The 25,479-nt window shown below is 39.6% G+C and overlaps 1 protein-coding gene and 1 long non-coding RNA gene across 4 annotated transcripts in view; both read left to right on the top strand.

Annotated features, from left to right (window-relative positions):
* The window catches only part of GNAQ (G protein subunit alpha q), a 305,513-nt gene that overhangs the window by 119,366 nt on the left and 160,668 nt on the right, over positions 1-25,479 (top strand). The gene's annotated exons all lie outside the window — the stretch shown is intronic.
* LOC146407075 (uncharacterized) lies at positions 6,322-14,823 on the top strand. Its single transcript, XR_014823056.1, has 2 exons — positions 6,322-10,707; positions 11,690-14,823. It is a non-coding gene; the product is annotated as an uncharacterized LOC146407075 (long non-coding RNA).

The following is a 25,479-nucleotide window of genomic DNA, read 5'->3' as shown; positions in this document are numbered from 1 at the left end:
ATCTGTTGATCTAGATTAACATGACCAGAAATTCAGAAACTTCTTTATTGCTTCCTTCAGAATGTTCTCAGCCCACAAAGGGTGACTACCATCCTACCTTCTAAAAACATAGATTGGTTTTATTAGTTTTTGAACTTTGTATAACTGGAAGTATACAGTATATATTCCTTTGTTTCTAGTTTATTTCACTCAGCCTTACATTTGTGGAACACACCTATATTGTTACTTCATTTATTCTCATTGCTGTTTAATAATAGCACTGCCTCATTTTATGAAAGTGGTTTATGTCTGTGCTGTGCAGTATGGTAGTCACTAGGCAAGTGTGACTGTTGAGTCCATGAAATGTGACCACTGTGGCTGAGGAAATGAATTTTTACTTCACTTAGTCTCTAAAATTTACATTTAGACTTGCACATGACTTGTGGCTACTGTATTGGACAGCACAGTTGTATGATAATCCATTTTATGAATATGCTATAATTTGTTTATATGTCCTATTAGTAGACATTTGAATGTTTCTGGCTCTTACAAATAATGCCAATGTCAACTTTCTTGAACCCATCTTTTGGTGAACATAAGCATGTATTTCTTCTGGGTACATACCCAGAATTTGGGGTTGTTGACTCAAAGTATATATCTGGTCAGTTTCAGTACATAGATACTACCAAAGAGTTTTCCAGAATGATTGTACCAATTTACTTACTTCCATTAGCTGTCTATGAAAGTTCTGGTTGCCCCATATCCTTGACAACACTTGGTGTTATTAATCTCTTTATTTTAGCTATTCTGGTGGCTATATCTTGGTGTCACATTGTTGCATTTCTTTGATAAGCAGGCATGTCAAACACCTTTTGATATATTTATTGGCCACTTGGTTATCTTTTAAAAAATACTTTTTACCTCTTTTTTTCTCTGTTGTGTATTTGATTTCTTATTGTTTTGTAGCTCTTCATATATTAAGAATATGAATTTGTTAAGTGTATTACAAATATCATCTCTACTATGAGACTTCCTCTTTATTTTCTTCATAATACCTTAAGTGAAAAGAAGTTCTTAATTGTAGCATAGTCCAGTTTGTCATTTTTTTTTTTTTTTTAACCCTTCTGGTTTGTGCTTTTGTATCCTTTTAAAGTGATCCTAGTCTCCTTTAGATTGTATAGAAAATCTGCAAGGTTTTTTCCTAAATTCTTTGTTCTGCATTTTATTTTATCTTTTGCTTTGTTTTTAGGGATGCATGCGAAGCATATGAAAGTTCCCAGGTCGAATTGGAACTGCAGCTGTCAGCTTACGCTGTAGCCACTGCAACATGGGATCCGAGCCATGTCTGTGACCCCAGCTCACAGCAACATCAAATCCTTAACCCACTGATTGAGGCCAGGGATTGAACCCTTATCCTCATGGATACTAGTCAAGTTCATTATTGCTGAGCCACAATGGGAACTCCTGTTTTGCATTTTATACTTGGATTTAAAATGAATTATATTTGAAATGGATTATATCGTATGAGATGGGGGGGCGGAGTCAGGTTTTATTACTTTCAAGACTTGGATATATAATTAACTCATTTATTGAAAAGACTATCCTTTACCCAGAGCAATGCAGTATTTATCATCTTTGTTACAAATCAAGTAAATATATATATGTGTGCATTTGTTTCTGAACCTTCTATTCTGTTCATTAGTCTATTTTGTGAACCTTCTATTCTGTTCATTAGTCTATTTTGTGTCAGTGCTATCCTCTATCAATCAGTGACTGAGCTTTGAAATGAATTTTAATATTAGACAGTATAAAGTCATCCAGCTTTGGTTTCCTTCTTCAAGATTGTACAAGAGCCAAATTGATTTGCTTGTAATTGAAAGTACCTTTAAGGAAGAGTATTACTTTAAGCTAATGGGTAGATTTCCCAGGGTGAACCCAGATATTATAATTGTTCTCTGTAAGGCAAACATCTTCCCTTTCATGGAACCAGTTTTCTTATTTAGCCTTTGTTGACTGCATAGCTCGATGCAATGTCTTCTGTTTTTCCTAGATTAATAACATGGCATTTTTATTATTAATTACCTTATTTACAAGGGTTATGGAGCTACTGTGTGGCTTTGTCATTATTTACCTGGATTAATAGTCTTTCTTGCTTTATCATTTCCTTTAACCAGAGTGGGAGCTAAACTGTGTTCTCTTCCACTTTCCTTTTTATGGACAAAAATTGCTGTGCACCACCCACATTCATTTGGCTGCTTTAGCACCATAATTGCTTCTTAGTTCATATCTTCAGTCTCCATAGCATTGTAGAAAGATTGGACAGGCTTACCTGAATTTTCTTTTGTTTTGTTGTCTCCAGCTATAGTGGAAATAGACCATGTATAGGGCAGATCAGTGTAAGAGCTATAATTAGGTAAGAAGGAAATGCAAGCTTGTTTTGTACTTTCATTAACTATAGTATTTTAACCCCATTATGTAACATTTTTATTCATTTATATCTTTTTTAAAAAGTTATAGTCCACTTATGATAAAATAGTGGCTATATTCGCTGTGTTGTACAGTATATCCCTGTAGCTTATCTTATCCATAATAGTTTGTATCTCTTAATCCCCTGTGTTCATTATGTCTTAATGAAGATGTTGGAAAGCAGCTCATTTTGGTGCACAGGCTGGCAGAATTGCAGACATATATACACACACTCATGTATGATTATTGTCTAGTGTGTTAGAAATGACCTTTGTACACTGAGTATATGAGATAAAACTCATGAAAGACCAGTTTCTGTCCTTATTGTACTTAGGTACTTTACTTACGTAAAGCTTATCAGTGCCTATCTCATCTCCTTTGTCTGTTTTCAACTAATCCACGCTGTTTAAAATTGAGTGAGAAAGGAAGAAAATCACACTTAGGGGCAGAATCCAGGCTTTAATTATTTAAACCTAGCACATAACGTGGTACATGGTTTTACTGTGTTTTTGAATGAATGAGTGAATGAACATTTGTGTACTCTATGACGGGCTTTTAGGTCCAGTGGTGGTTATAATGCCTACTTCACAATATGTAGGGACAATCATCATCTCTGAAAAAGTTGAAAAATGTTTCTTGTTAAGTAGAGATGATACTCTTTCATGTTGTAGCTCAACAAATATTTACTAAAGTCTTCCTATGTGAAAGTCAACATAAACCAATTTGGCTGCTTTGTAAAAAGAAACAGCAAGTGCTCTAAGGAACTTTACTTGATGTGTCCAAACACATGTGAACTCTGCGTTAGCCAGCTCCCTCTAAATCCTTTTCAGCTGCTCCGACCTTGGATGTCCAGGGACTGACAGCCCCCATGTAAAATACATGTGGCATAGTTTAACACATTTTAGTAGGAAGTTGTGAATCTGGTCATTTGGCTGTTCTTCGTTAATTCCTGGCAAAGCTTCACATAAATACTTTCCCTGTTCTCTTAAACCAAGTAATGCATGATTTTCCCCTTTAATTTTAAAGCCGTACATCTATTTTTCAATTACAAAGGCAGAATCTATTTGTTGGAAGCAGGGAAAGTGAATGCCGAGTGGAGTCTAAAGGGATCTAGTGAGAGTATGAGAAATGCTAGCATTTTCCCTCCTCATTCTGACACCACTGAAGAACTCATTTTAGTTCTGGACTTAAACTTTTTACTGTGGTGGACAGTTAGGGTGGGGTTTGCTTGGGATTGATTGGTCATATATATGGGAGCCTAAAATCTTGTTTCTTGTACTCAATTCTCCACTATATTGCTTACCCTACATCACTTACACTTGCTAGATTATTGTGCTTTTAAATACCATACTGTTAATATACTATGATCTTCATGAATATATATGCATGTGTCCAAATATGAATATCCTCAAGGCAATGTACTTTTAAAAATAGTGACATTTTTGTGTCACATTATACTGTGACACTTTCCTTTTGAAGGATACAAAAAACGCCCCACTTCAAGCTGTGATCTCTAGTTTTGACTGATTTGTTGTAAACCTATCACATTTGAACACATTTGTTTTCCTAATTTTATGTTTCTTAAAGTGAATTTGCTAAGAAGATGCCTTTCAGTTGTTGCCACCACTACTTGGTAAGGTGATTGTGCAGTTTTCTTATATCTTGTATCATTTGTTTAAAATGAGAAATGACTTAGAAAGGACTGGCATTACCAGCATCTGTCAAGAAACTTGATGTCACTGCTGAGGTGTGTAAGATTAGAGATCATTTATCTGCTTCTTTCAATGTACGCACATGCTCTGTGGTCAAAAGTATAGCAGTTTTGAGCTAAAAAGTAGGCTTTCCTGGCTGTGGTTGACCTAGGCATGTCTGGGAGGGGTGAGAAGTCCTTGAAGTCTGTGATTCCTTGGTAGGAGTTTGCTGTGCAGTTCATTGTTTTTCTTGTCACTCTCAGGCCTTGCCCATGGCAAAGGAGTAAGATCCTGATCCTGTGTTCCATATTGTCGTAGGAGACTGATAGCAATGCTCCTCAGAGTTTTAGGAAGTTTGGCTTTAGCAGGGTCAAGTGCAATGTCAGTGTGATATTTGGCAGAGAATTTGATATGGGCATAAAATGGCCAAGACTGTATATTTTGCTCTTGGTCTAGGTGACTGTTGTGCCCATGATGGGGGAGAAGTGTGACCTGAAAGAAAAGTTGTCTTTGTACCGTGAAATTATAATTTAGCTAAATGTAGTCTGGGAATGAGACACCTTCCGATTTGTGTAAAAGGTGCCATATAGTCCGATGACAGCTTTGGGTCACCCTAAGTGAGTATGAGGCTGGGAACAGTGATTTTATATTTTAGAGTAGTGCATTCCAAACTTTAATGTGTGTGCAAACCATGTGAAGACCTTGTTCAAATGTAGATTGTATTTCACTGTATCTGGGCAAGGCCCAAGATTCTCCTTTCCTAACAAATTCTCAGGTGATGTTAAAGTTGCCTGAAGTAGACTCATCTTTGAAATTACTGACTCATACCTGAGGCAGTATGAAATCAGCAGCATGCTGACCTTTGAGTAAAGGTTTTAGAACTTATACAGCCATAGGATTTCAGCTGAAGGATATTCAGTAAGTTATAGGCTTCCTAAGCTATGCCTTCCTCATCTGAAAAGTGAGGATGATAGTGATACCCACTTCCTATAGTCGATATAGGCATTGGTGAGAGAACATAGATGCGAAACTTTTAGGATGGTAATATCAGTATAGTGTCTGCTAACTGGTTGTTGTCAAATTCTTCCCATAGGTTTGGATCAGGAGAAACATTTGGGCCTTTGGTTAAGATGCAGAATGTTTGAGGAGAAATTGCTGATTGTTTGAAGATGTTGAAAAGGCTATGATCCAACAATGAGACGTAGGTTCCCATTATTAGGTGCACCAGTTGTTTCAGGAAGTAGTGACCTGGCCTCTGATAAAACCTAGGACAGGTACTGTAGAATGTAAATAACAGTGTGGACTCTGAAGGGTCCATCATGATTGATGTTACTGCTGGGATCAAATAGCACAGACTCTTGTCTGATGGTCAAAGTATCTTTTTTTTTTTTTTTTTTTTTTTTTTTTTTTTTTTTTTTTTTCCTTTTCTGCTATCTTAGGGCCTCACCTGCAGCATGGGGAAGTTCCCACGCTAGGGGTCAAATTGGAGCTGTATCTGTTGGCCTGTGCCATCGCCACAGCCACATGGAATCCAAGCTGTGTCTGCAACCTACACCACAGCTTATGGCAACACTGGATGCTTAACCCACTGGGGGAGGCCAGGGATCAAACCCGCATCCTCATGGATCCTAGTCAGGTTCGTTAACTGCTGAGCCATGAAGGGAACTCCAAGGTATCTTCTTATTGTGACTCCAGAGTGTTTGCAAGTAAAAGGGGGCAGCCAGTCCACTGAGGAAAATGGAAAGGGGGCAGGGAAGGAAGGAGAAGGGAGAGAAATAACCTTTGCCCAGCAAAACCATCCAACCAATCAAACCAACCAACCTGGGCCCAGCATAATGTCAGGAATTTTATATACTCAAAAGTATGAGATGTAGGAATATTCTAATTTCTCAGATAAAAACAAGTTTAAAATGTGTGTCTCATGTCACTCAATTTTCAAGTTTATGGGGCTGGATTTTAAAATCAGATTTGGGCTTAATAATTCCCAGAAGACATTGCTGACTTGACTCCATAAACACATCTTTGGCACCAGGACACACCTCTTGTGAGTTCCTTATGAAAAAGAGCAGGTGGAGTTCTCTGCAGCCACTGCTGCTGCTTCCCCGCCTCCCGCCCCGCTACCTTCAGTCAGAGCCGCAGGCCAGACACTACCATGTCTCAGTACCTAGCACAGTGCCTGACCTGAGGTTGGGAGCAGTGAATGTAGAATGAATGAATGAAAATCTAATCAAACAGAGCTGATCGTGATGCTATTATTCGGGGCCTTTTAAACTCTTAACTCTTAAAACCGTCCATTTGACTTCTGCTTCCTATTAACTCTTCTACATTTCTTCTCTATGTTTTCGATTAATAGCGTGGTTATTTGTTTAACATCTATTTAATTTCAAAATCTAAACATTTTCCATTTCTCTTAGAGCCAAAGAAATATGACAGTCTCATTAGAGATAAGATACTCAACAAAATTATTTTATTCCCTAATTTTCAGCCAAGGTAAAGGTTTCTACGTGAAAACATTTATATTTTTCTTCCTTTTGCAATTTCCCTTTCTTTGTCTTCCTTCCTGCCATCCTGGTGGTGTGTGTAGTAATACGTCTGGCACTGTTTGGTGTCTGTTTTCTGATAGTTACTCATGGAGAGATCTCTTGGGGGAGCCAGGGAAGGTGTCCCAGCTGCTGCCCTCCTGAGCAGCCAGTAGGTCTTGGTCTAGACTCTAACTGATGAAAAGACACATCTCTGTGGTGACCTTGGTCACAAATCAGGAAGGTGATTGGAAAGCTTATTCAGCAGAAAAATCATTTAACTGTGAATTATAAAACGCAATAGTTTTAATATGTGAACATGTTTTCATAAGGATCAGTAGAAATACTTAATTTTTAAAATAAAGAGAAATGTTCTTGTTATAAAAAGTCAGACAATATAGGAGTTCCAGCCATGGCGCAGCAGAAACAAATCCGACTAGGAGCCGTGAGGTTCTGGGTTTGATCCCTGGCCTCTCTCAGTGGGTTGAGGATCTGGCATTGCTGTGAGCTGTGCTGTAGGTCCCAGATGCGGCTCAGATCTAGTGTTGCTGTGCCTGTGGTATAGGTTGGCAGCTATAGTTCCAATTGGACCCCTAGCCTGGGAACCTCCATATGCCACGGGTGTGGCCCTAAAAAAAAAAAAAAAAGACAATATATAAAAGCAAAAAAAGAAAGAATCATTTTACTTTCAGGTGAGAAAGTCACTGTGAACATTATGATAGCTAGGCATACTAAGATTTAACTATGCACATATAAATGTAGGGTCAGTATTCCTTATCCAAAACTTTGTGGTCTAGATTGTCTTTGGATTAAAAGTTTTTTCATTTTAGATTTTAGAAAGATACTGTGAGAAATAATATATTTTTAAAACCTTCCTCGAGGTATGGGATAGGCCCTTATAATCAACTACAATAACATTTCAGCAGCAAAATACATTAATATTTATAATTAATGGAATAAAGACTCTAAATATTCTTGTAGTAGGTTACATTTCCCCATAAGTGCATAACAAAAAAAACATATTTCAGTTCTTGGAACTTTTGAGAATTCAGATTATAGATAAGAAAAGGTGGACCTATATTTAAATATTGATTATTTTTATTGGCTATATAACACAAATATTTTTTTCTGACTTGCTTTCTCACTTTTGCCTTATTGAATATTCTTGCAGGATAAATTGTTAGAGATGGAATTGCTGGATTAAAATGGATACTTTTTTTTTTTAATTTGGGGGCTTTATTACCAAGAATTTATTATTTGTTTTTTTTTTTTAATTTCATTGGAGTGTTGTTGATTTACAATGTTGTGTTAATTTCTGATGTACAGCAAAGTGACTCAGTTATACATATGTGTATTCTTTTTCATATTCTTTTCCATTATGGTTCATCACAATGCAATATAGTTCCCTCAGTAAAATGTATACCTATTTTTATGACTTTTGATAAAAGTTGCTAAGCTGCCATCCTCAAAGATCATACCAAATTTCAGTGTAGGGTTTGAGTATGCAACCCCCCTTTTTAAAATCACATCTTTGCTAACTCTGAGTTTTATTAATCTTGCCAGCCTAATAGGCAAGAGCAATACTTTAGTTTACCTTTCTTTGGGGGGGGTGGCGATGGTGCCTGCAGCATATGGGGGAAGTTCCCAGGCCAGGGATCAAACTGGTGCCGCAGCAGCAACAAGCTGCTGCAGTGACAATGCCAGATCCTTAACCTGCTGCGCTACAAGAGAACTCCAAGTTTACCTTTTTTTAAATACAAATGCTGTAGGTCTTTTCATAAGTGTTTGCCCATAGACTTTCTTTTAGATTCACTGCAGAAGCTGTGACATTTTCAAATCATTAAACTAAGACTACCATCTTTTGATGTTTTGAGAAATATTAATTCTTTGTTGGGTATGGTTCCTTCCCTTGGCTATTTCATTTAAAAAGTGGAGTGATGCTGTAGAGCCAGTGTCTCTGCAGGTGTCAGCTAGTGACTGGCTCACTCTCAGATATGGCTCATCAGAGTGTCCCCTTGGTTCTTTGAAGGGGGACAGGTATGGTAGTGCCTACAGTGAGGACTCTTTCAAGGATCATTGGGACAGAAACTTCCCTAATACAAAAGGAATACTGAATGGCATTCACACCTGAAGGGTTTGGTCTAAAATCTCTTTAAGCACATCATCAACTTGTGGGTGAGAATAAGTGAGGCTGTGCCCTCTGGCCCTATACGCTTGCCTCATATGGTTTTCTGACAGCAGTAAAGTAGTTCATCCACACTAACTCTCAAAGAGTAATTTTGATGTTTCATCCTTTCATTCGATAGGGTCTGAAGATTTCCCCTAAGTCTGAGCCAGCGGTTCTCAGACATTGGTAACCAGGTCTGATGTCACTTGGGGAGCTCAATTACCATGCAGGTACCTGAGCTCAGGCACCGGAAAGCTAATCTTGCAGCTCTTGGACTGCCTTGAGAAAGGCAACCTAGCTTTGAAGTTAATCAGGTTGTAGTAAGAATCGTAATAATCACTGAAATGATTGTATACTTGTAAGTTCAGGTATTATTATTAAAACAGCAATAGAGATAATCATAAAAATTCATATTGATGGCACTTTAAGAATATTTTAAATATGTTTGAAAACACAGTGTTAATCAGAGTTCCACATTAAATAAATGAGGAATTTGTGGATTCACCACCCTGAATATCTGATCAAATTTTATTTCTTGTTGCTAGAGAACGAATGCCTGAAATAAGGCCCATTCTTAACTTTTGAACATAGAGAAAACAAATACATGCAGCATTTTTTTAATGATAAGTCATTTTTAGGAGATTAGTTTTCTCAGCTGAACAGTAGAATACTACAGGCAAACTAGAAAATTTCCTGTTGACATGATCCCACTGTTCTATAATTTTCTTTACAGTTGTGTGTGTAACTTTGTTGTCTTTTTTTTTTTTTGAAATGAGCCTATATAGACTCTAGCTGCTTCCTTGGAGATCCTGCCACAAACACTATTGTGAACAATTGACACAGGAGAACAGAACACGTTTCCATCGTTTTCCAACATGTCCGTACAGTTCAGCATTCTGAAGCACAGAAAAGTGGAAGAATGCTAGCTTACACCACGTTAATTTGGGTCGGGTCAGCCTGGGAGACTTGCTAATTATGTGACCTAAGCACTAATTATTTTGTGAACCTGGTTCTTAAAACACAAACAGATGTGTGAACTTCTGTCACTTAATCACCCAGATACCTTTGTGTTCTGGAAACTGATGGTTTCTGGTTCCCACAGTGAGCTCTTTATTCATTGAGAAGCAAAGGTATGCCGGGCTGACCAGAGAGAACAAGCTCCCCGTCCCAGTAGAAGCAGGGTTTATCATTGATCTTCTGTGCAGGTGATCCAACAAGTGTAGCTTCACAAGGATGAAGAGGGCTTGACATTAGCTCAGATCAGCAAGTCTGATCTGGCTTGCCAAATTATCCAAATAGATGTGGAAAGTTGAAACGTCATCTCCTCACTGTCCTTGTATGGGCATTTACATTTTGCCAGAAATTTGAAAATGATTTGACAGGATTTTTTGGTTTTGTTTGGCTTTGTGTTTCCTAAAACATGGAAGATTTATGTGGCCTCTTGGTTACCTGTGAGGAAACACAGGTGACCTCCCAGAAGTCATACAACCGTAGAGCTGCATTTCAAAAAGTGACAACTTATTTTTGGTCATTTTTTCTGTCTCTCCTTTAAAAAGTGTATTTACTTGTTCTGTAACGTTGGGTTTGGACTAAAAAGGCCAGTATCAGAAATTATTTTGCTTCCCACCCTTTGCACTCCCGGTTTCTCATAGGGTGGGTCACTTGTCTACCCGTAAACCAGATAGAGGCTGAGTGGAAGAGGCACCTTTAGCCTCTTGTGAAAAGGAAGGGAATTACCATTTGATAAGAGCTTTGCTCTTTTGGGGCTTTTTTTTACCCACTGGGCACCAGGTGTCCTAGGGGCTTCCTATAGATGCCCCACTTTATTCCTCACACTTCCTGCTGCTGTGCTCTCCCACAAATAGAGAAACTGAGGCTTTGTGAGGTGAAATCATATTCAGGACTGCAAAGTGAGTATATAGCATCTCTAGATCATCTCTAGATGAATCTAAAACCCAGGCAACCTGGCTCTATGGCACAGGCTTTTTTTTTTTTTTTTTTCTGTTTGCTTTTTAGGGCCACACCTGCAGCATATAGAAGTTCCCGGGCTAGGTGTTGAATTGGAGCTATAGCTGCTGGCCTACACCACAGCCACAGCAACTAGGGATCTGAGCCGCGTCTGCAATCTTCACCACAGCTCACGGCAGCCCCAGATCCTTAACCCACTGAGTGAGGCCAGGGATAGAACCTGCGTCCTCATGGATCCTAGTCGGGTTCTTTAACTGCTGAGCCATGAAGGGAACTCCCAAGGTGGGTATTTTTAATCCCATTTCCTGATAAAGAGCCTGAATTCAGAAAACCTAGGTAATGAGGCTGATACTGCACAAGTCCAGGGAAGATGGGTTGAAGACTAGGATTTTAGGTCAGCCGTGTGAGGAATATAGGGGTAAATGTACAGTTCAGTGAGGGCCAGAGGCACTTAGCAGATATCAAGGGAATGAGGTTGAAGAGAATAGCTCTGTCTGGGGAGGAGACAGAAAGGCCTTGCCAGATGATATTTGCTCTGGGCCCTGAAAGACGGGGAGGGTTCTGACAGATGAGTGGGAGTAGGGGGAGGTGGTGAGCCGAGACGTGGAACAGGAAGGCATAGGGCAGTTCTGAGAAGTGGGGTAATTTGAGGGACCAAAGAGAGCAGGTTGGGCAGGCTTTATGGTGGCAGGTCAGGTTGGAAAAATACTGGGGAATCACATTATGAAGAACCTCAGATTCCACACTCCCGAGATTGATTTTAACTGTGATTTCAGCAGGTTATTTTGTTTGTTTTTTTAACTTTAGAAGAGACCTGGGGGAGTTCCTGTTGTGGCTCATCGGTAACAAACCCAACTAGGATCCATGAGGATGCAGGATCAATCCCTGGCCTTGCTCAGTGGGTTAAGGATCCAGTGTTGCCACAAGCTGTAGTGTGGGTCACAGACACAGCTTGGATCTGGTGTTACTGTGGCTGTGGTGTATGTGGGCTGACAGCTGCAGCTCCGATTTGATTTGACCCTTAGCCTGGGAGCTTCCATGTGCTGCAAGTGCAGCCCTAAAAAAAAAAAAGAAGAAGAGACCTGAGAGTATGTGTAGGTCAGGGGGTCAGGAGGAATTTGCTGGTAAAGAGAGAACAACATGGAGAACAGAAAATAAAACAAAGCTCTGGAGAAGCAGGGCAGCCATTGCTTTGAAACTATTAGAAGTGAAAAGAGAATGGTGAGTTCAGAAATTAGAGGTAGAGAAGGCAGCTTTTAACAGATAGTCCTAATCAGTTTTGTCAGAACTGGTGGGCAAGATCATCTGCTGAGAAAGACAGGAGTGAGTGAGCCAGGGGGTGGGGAGGGGGTCAGGATGGTGAGGGAAAATGAAGGAAAAAAAAATCACTTGGGGTATGGATAATTGGGAATTAGTGGAAGAGAGTGAACCTGAAATGAATTACTGAGACCTGCTTTGCAGGGCTGGTGTACCCCGTTTCTAACCGCCCGCAGATGTTATCAGCCTGCCCTACTGGGTAGTGAGACTCCATATAGCCATCCTGCAGTTTTTCCATGATAAATGAGAACAGGTATAACGTGCATAATTTAAATCTCCAGAGAAGCCACAAATCTCATCAAGCATTAAGCTTCTTTTGCTGTAAAATATCTCAGGGTCCTCTGATGGAGTGTCAGAAGTGTCTTTTTTGACTGTGTTATTTGTATGTGTGGTTCTTCTGCAATGTAGAATCCCTCTGGACCATGACAGCCCAGGGACCCCAGGATCACTGATTGACTTAAGAACTATGTGGCACTAAGGAACTTGATTCAGTCAAGAAATAGCTTTGAGGGGTCTGCTAACCCTCTGAACAAATGGGTCCTGCCTAAAGGGAGCTGTTGGGCAGCATGTAGCAATGTTTAAACTGTATATTCTCTTTCAGCTAGCAGTCCCTCTCTGCAGAATTTGCTCTGTCAGAAGGAAAGCTCTGAGAGGGCAGGGATTGTATCTATTTTTGTTGGAGCTGAATTGAAGCACACACGCTCAATGCATATAGTATGTGCTCAGTACATGTTTGTTACATACATATGTGGCCGAAACACTTATAAAAGTGTGGGAAGACCCCATTCTCCACTACTTTTCTCTGAGATCCAGCCAGATCATCTTCCACTTCTGTACTTTTGCTGTGCGTCCCTCTTGCACTGGGCCTTTGCACATGCCACCTACGTCCCCATTCATTTAGATTCTTTGATGAGGTGCTTTCATATGATCATATTCTTTTCCTCCTATTTATTCCATTTGGCGATTGTGTATTCATTAATGTGATTTTCTGAATAATGTCCATCCCTTTCATCAAACTTTGATCTTCTTGAGAGCAGAGTGGTACCTGTTCATTATTATATCCCAAGGCCTTGCTAGTACAGTGCCTGACACAGGGTTGGATGCTTGTGCTCATGTGTGCACACACGCACACTAATTAATAATGAGCTGTATAGCATTGTTTATAATAGTGAAAACTTGGAAATCACCCAAATATCTCTCAATAAAGAAATAGTTATTGTGTAGTATAGTCACTCTTTGGAATTCTGTGTAGCTGAAATAATGAAGAACTCCATGTAGTAATCTGGGAAGTCATGTGCGACATATTAATTACTGTGTTTTTTAAAAAGTATGTTGCAGTGTAATGTAGTCCTGTTTTAGAAAAAATAAATAAAAGAAATAAAACCCCCCAAGTGTATGTAGAAAAAGTACTAGGTAAATACAATAAACTCTTAATGGGGGTTTAGTTTTTAGTTATGAAATCAAAGCTTTACCTTTTGTTTCTTTTATATACAATTTATTTGAAAAAAAGTGTAGCTTCTTTTGGCTATAAATTTAATTCTCTTCTCTCTTCATTAATTCAAGATATTTAATGAACACCTATGTGCCAGGCACTGTGCTAAGCATTATGTACATAGCTTACAAATAAGCCGCTCTTGAGTTGCTAAACTGCTAGCCGGGGCCACAAACAAGTATAGGGCCAGTTTCCAATGTAGGAAAACAAGTGTTCTAATGGGAGAAACTGCAGCATACCCTAGCCAGGCAGTGGTCTGGATGGGCAAGGGGGACAGAGGGGCTCGGGCTCCCTAGGACTTTTTTCCTCAAACTTATTAATGTATTGAGTGCCTACTGTGTGAACCTCTGGGCTGATTTCTGCTCATTCCCTGTCCCCCAGGAGCCCATAGGCTTTTGGAGAGAGTGTACCTGTTCTTAGCACTAAGTAGCAGAAAGGTACATGTTGTGAAGTAATAGCCTTAGAATGGTAAGAAAGAGGGAGAATAACCCAGATGATTCAGTCACAGAACAGGTGGCCTCTGGGTAATGAAGAGTGCCTATGTTTCCATGCCTGGAGTGATGTCACTCTCCCATAGATTTAGGGGCCCGGACAGTTCTGAATAATTATTCCCATCTTACCTTCTTGGTCCTTCTTATTATTCTTTTGCTTTATTCTTAATGAAGCATATCTTGGATTTTCTTTTCTTTTCTTTTTTTCTTCCCCGGAGAAAGTCTTAAATTGATCACTAATTTCTTTTTGATCATGGTAATTTCTGAAATAAAATAATTGGTTGGAGTGAGTAACTGTGGCGTGCCAGGGAGTGGGAATGGGGAGCCAACGCCTTCCAGCTTCACAGGGCAGACCCCTTGTAGTAGTGCCAAGATCCTGAGCAGCCTTCCTTCATTCGCATGTGCCTTTTTTAGTGTTTCCAGGAGTATAAAAAGAGATCATCTCAGCACCGGGGCATTCCCATAGGAAGCTTTACTCAGCCCCTGTCAGGCCCATCAACCCTTGGCTCCAGTCTAGAGCTTCTGGGTGAGGGAGAGCAGGAGAGAGCTGCCCCTGGCGAAAGCAGAAAAGGCGCTTCCAGAGTCACTTGGCCACTAGTGGCTTCGCTGACAGAATTGGATTTGCCGTTCAAAGTTAGCTAATTCTCCTTTTTTTGTCTACAGACCTGATAGTCATTACTGGTTGCCAAAAGCTGGTCAGAAGCCCTGGCTCCCTCGCTCTGCTCTCAGCAAAGATTTAATAGCCCTGCCTTGCCACAGCGAGGTTTTGTGTTCCTCAGACTTCATTATTATTACAAAACATGCAATGGAGCTTCATCCTGAATAATTAAAAACCCCTGACAAAGAAAATGAGCCGAGCACATTCTGTGATAGAGCAAACTGATTTTGCCCTGCATCACAGCCGTCTGTTGGCCTACTAATTCCCCAAGCTCCAGAGGGAACAATGGGCAGCTCTGTGCTTCAGAGAGCTGCCCAGGTTTGGCGCTGGTGCCTTCTTTGTAATGGGGCAAAGGGGCGGATTGGCTCGGTTCCTACCAGTCTCTGAAGGAGGACTTCAGTATGCTTCCCATTGTAATTAAGTGTCATTGTAGTAACAGACATGCCTGGCCCTTAGTAATGTGGATAACTTCTGGAAGACAAAACACAGCTGCCTCTATGATGTGTCATATGTAGTTGTTGTCCACTTCGAAGGCAAAAAGTGAGGGAATTGAAAAGCTGCTGACTCTGAGGCTGCAGGGTCTCAGTCCAGGTCCACTGTGTTCTGAGGAACATAGTAAATAATCAGAGGCATGAAGTGAATAAAATGGTCATAACAGAGCTAGTTTTTTCCTTAAGTTGAAAGCCTGATTAAGAAGGGGAAGTTGAGAAGGGCTGTTATGTATTAAATGGAAGTAAGGAGATGAAATACAATGTATGTCCCTTGTTTTGAACAAGTTAAAAGAAAAAAAGATAATTTTTAGGTAAACAGTGAAATTTAAATACGGCCCAAGCTTGACGTCAGTAATTATTCAAACTTGATAACAACATTGTGATTTATAAAAATTTGTTTTTATATGCATTTATATGTAATACGTACATCTTAAAGCTTGTAGGGGTAGGTGACAGCTATAGGACAAATGGGATTTGCTCTGAAATACTTGAGCAGGAAAATTGTAAAGGCTGAAGTAGTGAGGCAACAGGACGATATGACAAAACCTTGATGATTATTGAAGGGTTATGGGGATTTACTTTATTACTCCCCAAACTTTTATGCATGTTCGAAATTTTTCATACTGGTTACTTAAAAGTGACTGAGCTCTAAATTCCTTAGAAGGAAATGGCTACTGTATTTTGATAAGTAATTTATAGAATGCCCCATTTCAGCTTCCTTGGTTGTAAAGTTCCACGTTTTAAAGTGGGGATAATGGGTTAACTAAATAAATGCTATTCGCCTTCCCCTCTCAATTTGTACATAAAAGCTGTGAACAGGAGAACTCTCAGTGCGTCATCATACCTCTGACCATTCTACAGTGAATTGCTCATATTTAGGTATTCTCTGAATTAGGAAATTTCTGTATTGCTCTTTGCCCAGCCCTCTCCATTCCTTGTCATCTCTCACAAGGAGGAAGGAAGGGTAGCAAGAGCTCCCCTCCCATGAAAAGGCTGTGCCGGCCTGCCTCTACTCTTCCGAGGGCCTGAGACCAAGGGGAGGGTCTCTTGGGAAGGCCATCACCTACCCACCCGGCTCTGAGGCCTCCAGAGTTAGTTCCCTAAATGTCAGGTGGTGACAGGGTAGCCAGTGTCAGATTTCCTAGCACCATGGTTTGGTGTTACCACCACCATGTCCTAGCTGTGATCTTGGGCTAGTTTTCCCCTTGGTTAAAGGGCAGTGATGATAATAAACAGCTAACTCACAGGATGAAGAGTAATTGAAAAACATAGTGTAAAGCAATGATTGGAGTGCTATCCACAGACTAAATACTCATAAATGTTCCTAGGTTCATTATAAATAATATTTCTGGAAAATAGTGCTTATAGAGTCAGAGAGAAAGTAATTTGTTATTTAATCACTACATCTTATCACAAAGTACAGAATAATTCTGGTCAGTCCATGTATTGCTAGCAATACTGCTTTTTACTGTTTGTGGCTTAAAATATATATTTTGAAGATTTAGGAACACCCTCATGTATGTGGTACAGTTAATATAAAGAAATACCATGAATGGCATGGCATTCTGGGAAGAACAAGAACCTAGAAGCTGGACATAGCTGGGTTGGAATGCTAGCTTTGTTCGTTATTTGCCTTGTTGGATAATTTCTCTAGGCCGCATTTCCCTTGACTCTGAAGTGGGGAACACGAGGCTCACTTGGTACGGCCATCCTGAGGATGAGGGGAGCCAGGAGCCCTCACAGTGCCTCCTGGTGTGGAGGAAGCGCTTGCAGAGGTGCCCAAGGTTATGGCAGTTTAGCACTGTGCACCATGGTGAGAGTGGGAGGAAAAGGTGACAGACAGGACTTGGAGCCCCTGCCAGGAGATGCTCTTGGCATCTGCTGAGTGCTGAGGCTGCAGAGGCCAGTGGCTCAAATGCAGGGACCTGATTTTCTCTAGTTCTTCTCAAGGTGCCAAATGGACAAGAACCTGTGCATCTATTTAAGGCTTGTACTGTAAGTTCCTGTATGACCTAGTCGTTCACCTCTTCATGACCAGCTGGGGCAGACTGAGGTTTCCCGGCCTCGTGGTTATCCATGAAGTGGGCTCTTTACCCTCAGATGATGAGGAATTAGATGGAGCAATAAAACCGTTTGACATTCAGTGGAATTCTTCTTTGTACTGCCTTCAAATATGGGTACATTCTATCTACTTAATTTTTCTCCCATGTGAGAGGTTAAGCGAAAACTTTAGAAAATAGGATAGGAAATTTTCTTTCTTTTCAAAATCTGTATTATTAACTAAATAATTGCATTTCTAAAAGGAATTGTTCAGTGTTGCTAATCTACTCATAGATTCTTATCTCTGTCTTAAAAATGCAGCATTATTCACATAAGAATGGCCAGCATATGTTTAATTTCCACACCACTGATGCTGTACAATAAAGCCTAGGTCACAGTGATATTCGATAATACTCTTCAGCTTCGATTTTTAACAAAGCATTGCTCTTGAGTCTTGTTAAAAATCACTCTTTGCAACACTGAGGGGCTTCATATCAGTGAATGGGCCATGATGAAGTAATTCATTCTTGTGAGAGAGAAAACATCATCCTGAACACTGTCCATGAAAATAGCATTGACCCAGAAGAAACCAGTGTGGACAGAATGGAAACCAGCCTTGAACCTATGAATTTGAGATAATGTCCTCCTTTCTGTTTATTTTGCATTTGGTGGTCAGTTGTAGGAGGCATGGGAAGGAAGAGCCTCAAGCCTTCGGAATGTAGGTGCTTAGTCTACAGACTGGTAGAAGGTGTACATGCGAGGGCTGCAGAGGGGCTGGGGAGAGAGGAGGAGTGGGGACTGACAGCTGGTTGGAAGGCTTGACTCTAAGAATGAGTGAGGGGAGTTTTCTTGTGATGCAGTGGGTTAAGGATCTGACGTTGTCCCTGTGATGGCTTGGGTTACTGCTGTGGTGCGGATTCAGTCCCTAGCCTGGGGATTTCCATATGCCTTGAGCATGGCCAATAAATAAATAAATAAAAGTGGGGTGCAGACAGAAGCCTCGACTGGGTCAGATAACATTTTAGAGAGCTCGCTGGACCTGACATCTATTTACAGGGCTGAATTTAAGATTGCCTAGATGCCAAAGCAGAACAAGTGAAATTAGAATCCAGTAAGTTTTTAAGTAACAACTTTGGTGCTCTGGACTTGTTGGGAAGCCAAAAAAGGGGGCTTTCTGAGTACAGAACCTTGGCTTCTGAAAAAAGAACTTAGTAATTAAAGACTTATTTCTCCTCTTTTTAAGCTGAGGGCGATGACCTGGCTTCAGAGCTCTAGTTCAAAAGATTTGTCCACAAGGATCAGTTGCTCAGAGTGTAAAATGTGCTTAAAGTGGGGGCAGGTTGGCGGGGGGGAACAACTAAGCAGTGAGAGGAAGGGAATTTTGGAATATGCTCTAAGTAGATCACCCTGGAAGAGTGAACAGCAGTGCACACCTCAGCACGTTCTGCATGCCTGGCATGGAGGCCTCTGTTCTAAGAACCAATGTGCTTTTCAGAGTTCTGACCTCGAGAGCCAGAAAGAGAGAGGCCCTTTCTTCTGATACTAGAGGGCAGTGAGTGGGCCTCACAGACGTGGCAAAGGCAGGGCCCCAAAGCTGGAGCACTTGTGAAGGGACAAGGCAACGTTCACATAGAAAGACAGAGCAATGGCAATGCAACATGAACTTGAACATTAAAGTTTCTCCAGAGAGATGTACTGGGGCAAGATGAGCAAATTGCTAGATTTTTAAGATTTAAAATTAAAATAGCCATTTCCTTATCTCCTACCCCCTGCCCCAAACAAAACCCAAAACAAACTCAATCTATTTTGGGCAAGAGAGAGAATCCAACAAAAATATACAGAAACCATTTAAACTTTCAGAGGAAAAGATAAGGGTGCTGTTAGAAAAAAGCAAGAGATAAAAAGAGAGTACGTGTAATGGGTTGGTCAGTGAGGTTAAGCAAGATAAGAATAATTTAGTTGAGAATATGTATGAGGATTAAAAATTGCAAAATGGACACTTAAAAAAATAGAAAATTAAAGCCATTTTTGGGCTTATTTTTGCATTTTATCTTTGTACATTGTCTTAATGAATTTGAAAGTTGAGGGAGCTCTGAAATAAGGATGTATTTTTAAAAAACTGATTATGGAAATGAGAGCATTCTCTTTTAATACTGTGACAATGAATACCTTGACCAGTCTCTGGGCAAATGATTCCAGGACAAGGGTGTTGGCTTTTTTGAACCCTGAGTGTGAGTATTCTGGTCGCCTATCCTCAATGCGTTTTTGTTAGAATTTTTATTACTAGTGTAATGCTGTTTTATGACATGTTTCTAATTCTCATATTTCTCTTCCACCTCTATTTTTAGTATGAAATAAGAGCATTTAGGAAATGATTGCTATTGAAACTTTCCTAGGCACAGCTTAAGTAATGTTGAGTGGCTTGGGTATATTTATGAAGTCTTTACAGTCAAATTGAGTATTTTTTAGAGGTCTGACAGAGGGACTGTGGAAAATTCTAGGGCATGGTGTTCTGTCTGCCCAAATAGCCAATGCAAAGGAATGTGCAAATAGGGCATTATACGGGGGGCAGAATTAAGATACGTTATTTCCATGAGAATATGGTGTTGGGGAAAAAAAAAACATTTTGAATAAAAATTTATTGTGTTTATTTTTTTGTCTTTTTTAGGGCTGCACCTATGGCATATGGAGGTTCCCAGGCTAGGTGTTGAATCAGAGCTACAGCTGCTGGCCTACTACACCACAGCCACAGCAACATCAGATCCGAGCCTCATCTGCAACCTCCACCCAACTCACAGCAACGCTGAATCCTTAACCCACTGACAGAAGCCCAGGGATCGAACCTGCATCCTCCTGGATACTAGTCAGATTCATTTCTGCTGAGCCACGATAGGAACGCCTGAATAAAAATTTTAGTAAAAAGCTAAAATATAAAGAATTAAGCATGTCAAGGAAACAAATCAGTGTTTATTTGGAGGATTAGTTGGTTTTTTTTTTTATGTTTTGTAAATATGTAGGTAAAAGGAGCAACTAATATTTAGCTTTGCATTGGTTTGGTATGTATGACTTGGTGTGTTAACAGAATTTCTGCATGTGAAATTAACACAAATTGACTTTGACAGAAACTTATCTCATAAATGGAAATTTATTCTAAAGATCAAGACAAAAGCTCCAAATTGGAATGAAATGGCAATTTATTAAAATTTCTAGGCTGTGGTAACTAAAGATTCCAGGAAAACATAACAAAAGAATAGATAGAGAAATAGTATTGTATTGGGTAAGAAATCAACAATGATTTATTTTCTCAAAGAGAAGCAAACTAATTTAATACAGCAAGCAGAACTCATTAGAGATTATGGTAATAAAGGGAAGAGAAAAAAGCAAGAAGTGTTTCTGCCTGGTGTCAAGGGTCCAGTGTAGACAGCAAACTGGAAATGAATTTGCAGCAGGACACGGACGTGAGGGATCAACGTTGTGTCAGTAAGCACCGGGTTAATGGTCCTTCTTTGAAAATATTCGGAAACCAGAATGCCATATTTACAGACAAAAGCAAGATGCTAGAAACAGATCAAAAGTGAACAAACAGGAGTTCCCGTCATGGCTCAGTGGTTAACGAATCCGACTGGAAACCATGAGGTTGCAGGTTCGATCCCTAGTCTCACTCTGTGGAACCTGAGCTGTGGTGTAGGTCGCAGACAATGCTCAGATCCTGCGCTGCTGTGGCTGTGGCGTAGGCCTGTGGCTACAGCTCCAATTAGACCCTTAGCCTGGGAATCTCCATATACCTCAGGAGCAGCCCTAGAAAAGGCAAAAAGAACAAACAAACAAAAAAGAATAAAGAGCCTTATCAAAGATTAGATAAGATTAAATGAAATTTTGAAATGTTCAATATGCATATTTTTGAGTAAGTAAAGCGGAAGAAATAAATTGTTTTTAGGAGTTTAAGAGATGGTACATTGTATTTCAAAGGAAACTGTGTATAAAGAATGTAGAGTAACAAAGGGGAGGTCAGGTTTATGGGCAGAATATAAAATTTTTCTGGTTTTCTGATTTGATCATCGGTGCTAGAAATGGACTCTCTGCATCCTTCCATTCTCCACTCTCTGAGGGGCAAATGGCTGTGGTGCTGTGGTGCATCAGACACTTAAGAGACTTTGCTGGGCTAATTGTTAGTGAGTAATCTGGAGGTTTCCACTCTGCTCCTCTGATTTACAGAAACAATTATTTTCCGTATCTTTCTCGTAAACCCACACCCAAGGCTTCTTTTCAAAAGCAGGCATTCTTTCTCAGCCACTCCCATGTGCAGAAAAAACAGTCTAATTGTCAAGTTTTTTAGATTCAGGTGTGTTTTCAATCTCTCTCTCTCTCTCTTTTTTTTTTTTTTTTTTTTTTTAGAGGCACATCCGCAGCACATGGAGGTTCCCAGGCTAGGGGTTGAATTGGAGCTGGAGCGTCAGATCTGAGCTAATGTCTGTGACCTACACCAGTTCACAGCAACAGTGGATCCTTAACCCACTAAGTGAGGCCAGGGAACGAACCTCCTTCCTCATAGATGCTAGTCAAATTCGTTTCTGCTGAGCCACAGTGGGAACTCCTCAATCTCTCTTCTTTCAGTGTAGCGGTACCCCAACTACAAGATAACCCCAAATAAGTATTTTAAGAGTCATATTGAGGCATGAGGGGACTGGTCACAATTCATAGACATTTAAACTATTTTCATTCTTGCAGCTAACCACTTCCCTGCTTCCTGCCTTTACCCCACCACACCCAATAAAGTTGTTTAGCTGAACTGTTATCGTTATACTTTCTTAATTAGATATTTTCCCTGGGAACATTAAATTTGGCAGAAGCCACCAAAGAATGAGTATTTTTAAATATGTGTAGTAATAAGAGGAATTATGGCTATTACCTAGAATGAAATTCTCAAACTTTTTAGTCTCAATACCTCTTTACAGTCTTAAAAATTATTTTGGACTCTAGTATGAACTTTCATTTATATGCTAGATCTATTGATATTTACTGAAATTAAAATTAAACTGTTAAAACAGATGCATATGTAAGCATGCATTCATTTGTTGTCAGAGCAGTAGCATCATCACATGCCTTGTAGCCTCTGGAAAAATCTACTGCACAGTCATGAGAAAATGTGAGCAATGCAGGCACAACTTGTCTTAGTGTTACTAGGAAAGCATTTAGGCCCCCCACACCTTCCTCAGGGTTCTCAGCAACCCCAGGAAGTGCCCAGATCACACTTTGAGAACTACTGATCTAGAGTAATTGCTAAGAAGTAGAATTACTACATGAGCTAGTAATTGGCTCTTAACAAGTCTCTAGTAAATGTATATTTGAAGGGATTGGATGAACTACCAGTTGTGACATGAGATTCAGTAAAAGTACAGCAAAAGCTCTAGAGAATAATATTAAGTATGTTTGTATATTACTTATGATTATATATACTAATTATATTAACATTTTATAGCATTTATGTCATTCATGTTATATATATTAATCTATGTAATATTAAGTGTAATAATATGAACATTCTATTTCATCTGGTAGGATTTTATAAATAGATATTCAGAGATCCTCTGAATCTCCAGCTGTGACATCTAGAACAGAGTAATAGTGCACTCCCAGCAAAGGTTTCCGGTGTAGCTGGTATTCCTTACATGGTTGCATGAGCACCAAACTACATACAAAGCTCCAAACCAGCCTGTTGTCTCTGGGACAGATAAAAAATTAAGGGAGTGAAGCAAGCAAATAGGAAACAATCTGATGATTATTTTAAGCCTAATAATCAGTCTTTGGCTGAGCACTAAAAACTGTTTATTTTCTTTGATAAAGGCAAAAAAAAAAAACCCTCTTAAATCCATTTTGCTTTAAAGTTATGAACTGAAAGAATAGGTAAATTTGCTCTAAGATATGTAGAATCTGTGGAATGTAGGATAAGTTTCTGCAGTTTTTAGTAACATTAAGTGTATCTGCCAGTGTTGGGGAATTGTGATTCATTTATTTGTTATATCATCAGTCAAAGCAAGCATGAAGCTCTTTCCCAATTGTGGAAGACCCCACACGGCTTTTTTAGGCAGCTGCCTCTCTATTTTATTTTTTTGGATAGCTGAAGTAGTAGCTCTGCTAAGCTTTACCATAGCTTCAGTCAGGCAGATACAAGTAGCTTCTCCTCAGCGCTTTCTTTCTTGTGATTGATGTTACAGCAGGTGATATTCCAGTCTTGATAAAGTTTATTTTACTTTATCGGTTACCCTTTCATTTGTTTTGTAAAGACACTATCATCAAATGATATAAAGTTGAACGTCCTGCTTGTTAAATCTTTCCTGTTAACCAGACCCCTTAGTTTTGAGCTGGTGGAGTACATATTTAAAAAGAATTCAAAATTCATTCCAGGATTCTATGGGGACATTCTTTCTGCACTGTAGCAATTCATAATGGTCCTGCTTTCTGGGGAGAAATGGTTAGAATATTAGAAACTAGCTACTAGGGTACTTCTTTTTTCCTGAAAATCGTAGTCACTGCTAAAAATTCAGTTTAGTTGTTTAGTATATATTTTCTGACAGATTTTTTTCAGTTTTATTTAATTTTGTACATCTAAAAAATGGCATTGCCTTTCTTTAAATGCTGAGGACAGTATATTAGAGCATTTTAGTAGGTCATTAACTCATATTAAAAAGCTTAAACCGCAAGGGGGAGGTTTTTAATGTTATTTTTTAATATTAACACTTACTGAATTTGAGTCGTTTCAACAGAAGATATAGTGTCAAGATGATAATACCGCTTTTTCTGTCCTTAAAGGAAAAGCTGCTTATTCTTCTTCCCTATACTCCTTACACTCAGTACTTCTGTGTTTTGTGTTTCCCCCACACCAAACAGTTCTTTGACAGCAACTGATCTCCTACGATTCAATTCAACTCTGACAGTTATTTATCTGTATTTAATGTCAGATCTCACGGGTTAAGGGTTCAGTCACATAAGACTGCCTCCCTCACAAAACTTCTGATGCTAATCACAAATCCAGGTTGTTACATGGGCCTCTGACCAGCTGGCTATAAATCAGAGGTTTCCCTGACCCTCTCCTTGGGTTTGGTGATTTGCTAGAGTGGCTCAGAGAACTCAGAAAAAAAGTTCGCCTACTAGACTACTGGCTTATTATAAAGGGCTATTGCCCAGGAACAGCTAGAAATAAGAGATGATAGGGCAAGGTATGTGTAAGGGCATCGTGCTGCCATGCCCTCTGCAGGTACACCACCCTCCCAGCACACCCTCCATGCCCTCTCCAGCTGTGACACCCTCCCATCATGCCTTCCTGCCCTCTCCAGCTGTGACACCATTCCAGCATACCTTCCATGCCCTCTCCAGGTACACCACCCTCCCAGCACATTCAACCCAGGAAGCTTTTCAAACCTTGTACTTCAGGGTTTTTTATGGAGTCTTCATTATGTAGGCACCATTGATTAAATCATTTGCCCTTGAAGATTGATTGAGGTGAGGGACTCTCTAATCATTGTGGTTGGATGTGGTTGGTTTCCCCCTAGCCACCAGCCCACATCTAGTGGTTAGCTAGGGACTTTCCAAAACTCACTCATTCAAGTAAACTCTCTTGTGTTTGAAAGGGGCTTGTTATAAATAACAACAGGCAATTCTTTCACCTTCATGAAATTAAGGAAATTCCAAAAGTTTTAGGGGCTCTGTACCAGGAATAGGGACGAAGCCCAAATGTGGATTTCTAAATAAAAATCGCAATATTAAAGTTCTAATCCTTTTTCTCTCTTGTCCTAGAAATTCTCTCTTTCATTTTTTTTTTTCTTTAATCAGTTTTAGGGGAATGTAAGTTGTCCAGAATCATTAATGAGTTTAGTGAGTTTGAAGAGGAGTTTTTATCTTCTGTCTCGAGTGAGACAGTACCCTTAGATTTGGGGCCTGCTATTTTTAATATTGTAAAGGCAAAGGATAGTCTTTGTGGATTGTAAATCTAGAAAACTATAGCTCCTGGGAAAGAAAAAAAAAAAAAACTGATTGATAATCTTTGTGTTTTTTTCTTTATTCTCAAACTTAACTAAAATACAGTTAACCCTTAGGAAAGTTGTACGGGAGATGGAGGTCTTTTGGTGTTTGGCTTTCTTTTCCTTCCCCTTAACAGGTAGAAAGAAACAAGTTCATTAAAAGCTACTGAACCCTTACTGTT

This window comes from Sus scrofa, chromosome 1 (genome assembly GCF_054392235.1).
Source record: "Sus scrofa isolate SSC_HxYL_T2T_F1_AM1 chromosome 1, Sscrofa_HxYL_maternal_Yorkshire_Landrace_v2.0, whole genome shotgun sequence".
Classification (NCBI taxonomy): domain Eukaryota; kingdom Metazoa; phylum Chordata; class Mammalia; order Artiodactyla; family Suidae; genus Sus; species Sus scrofa.
This window is presented reverse-complemented; position numbering and strand designations above follow the sequence as displayed.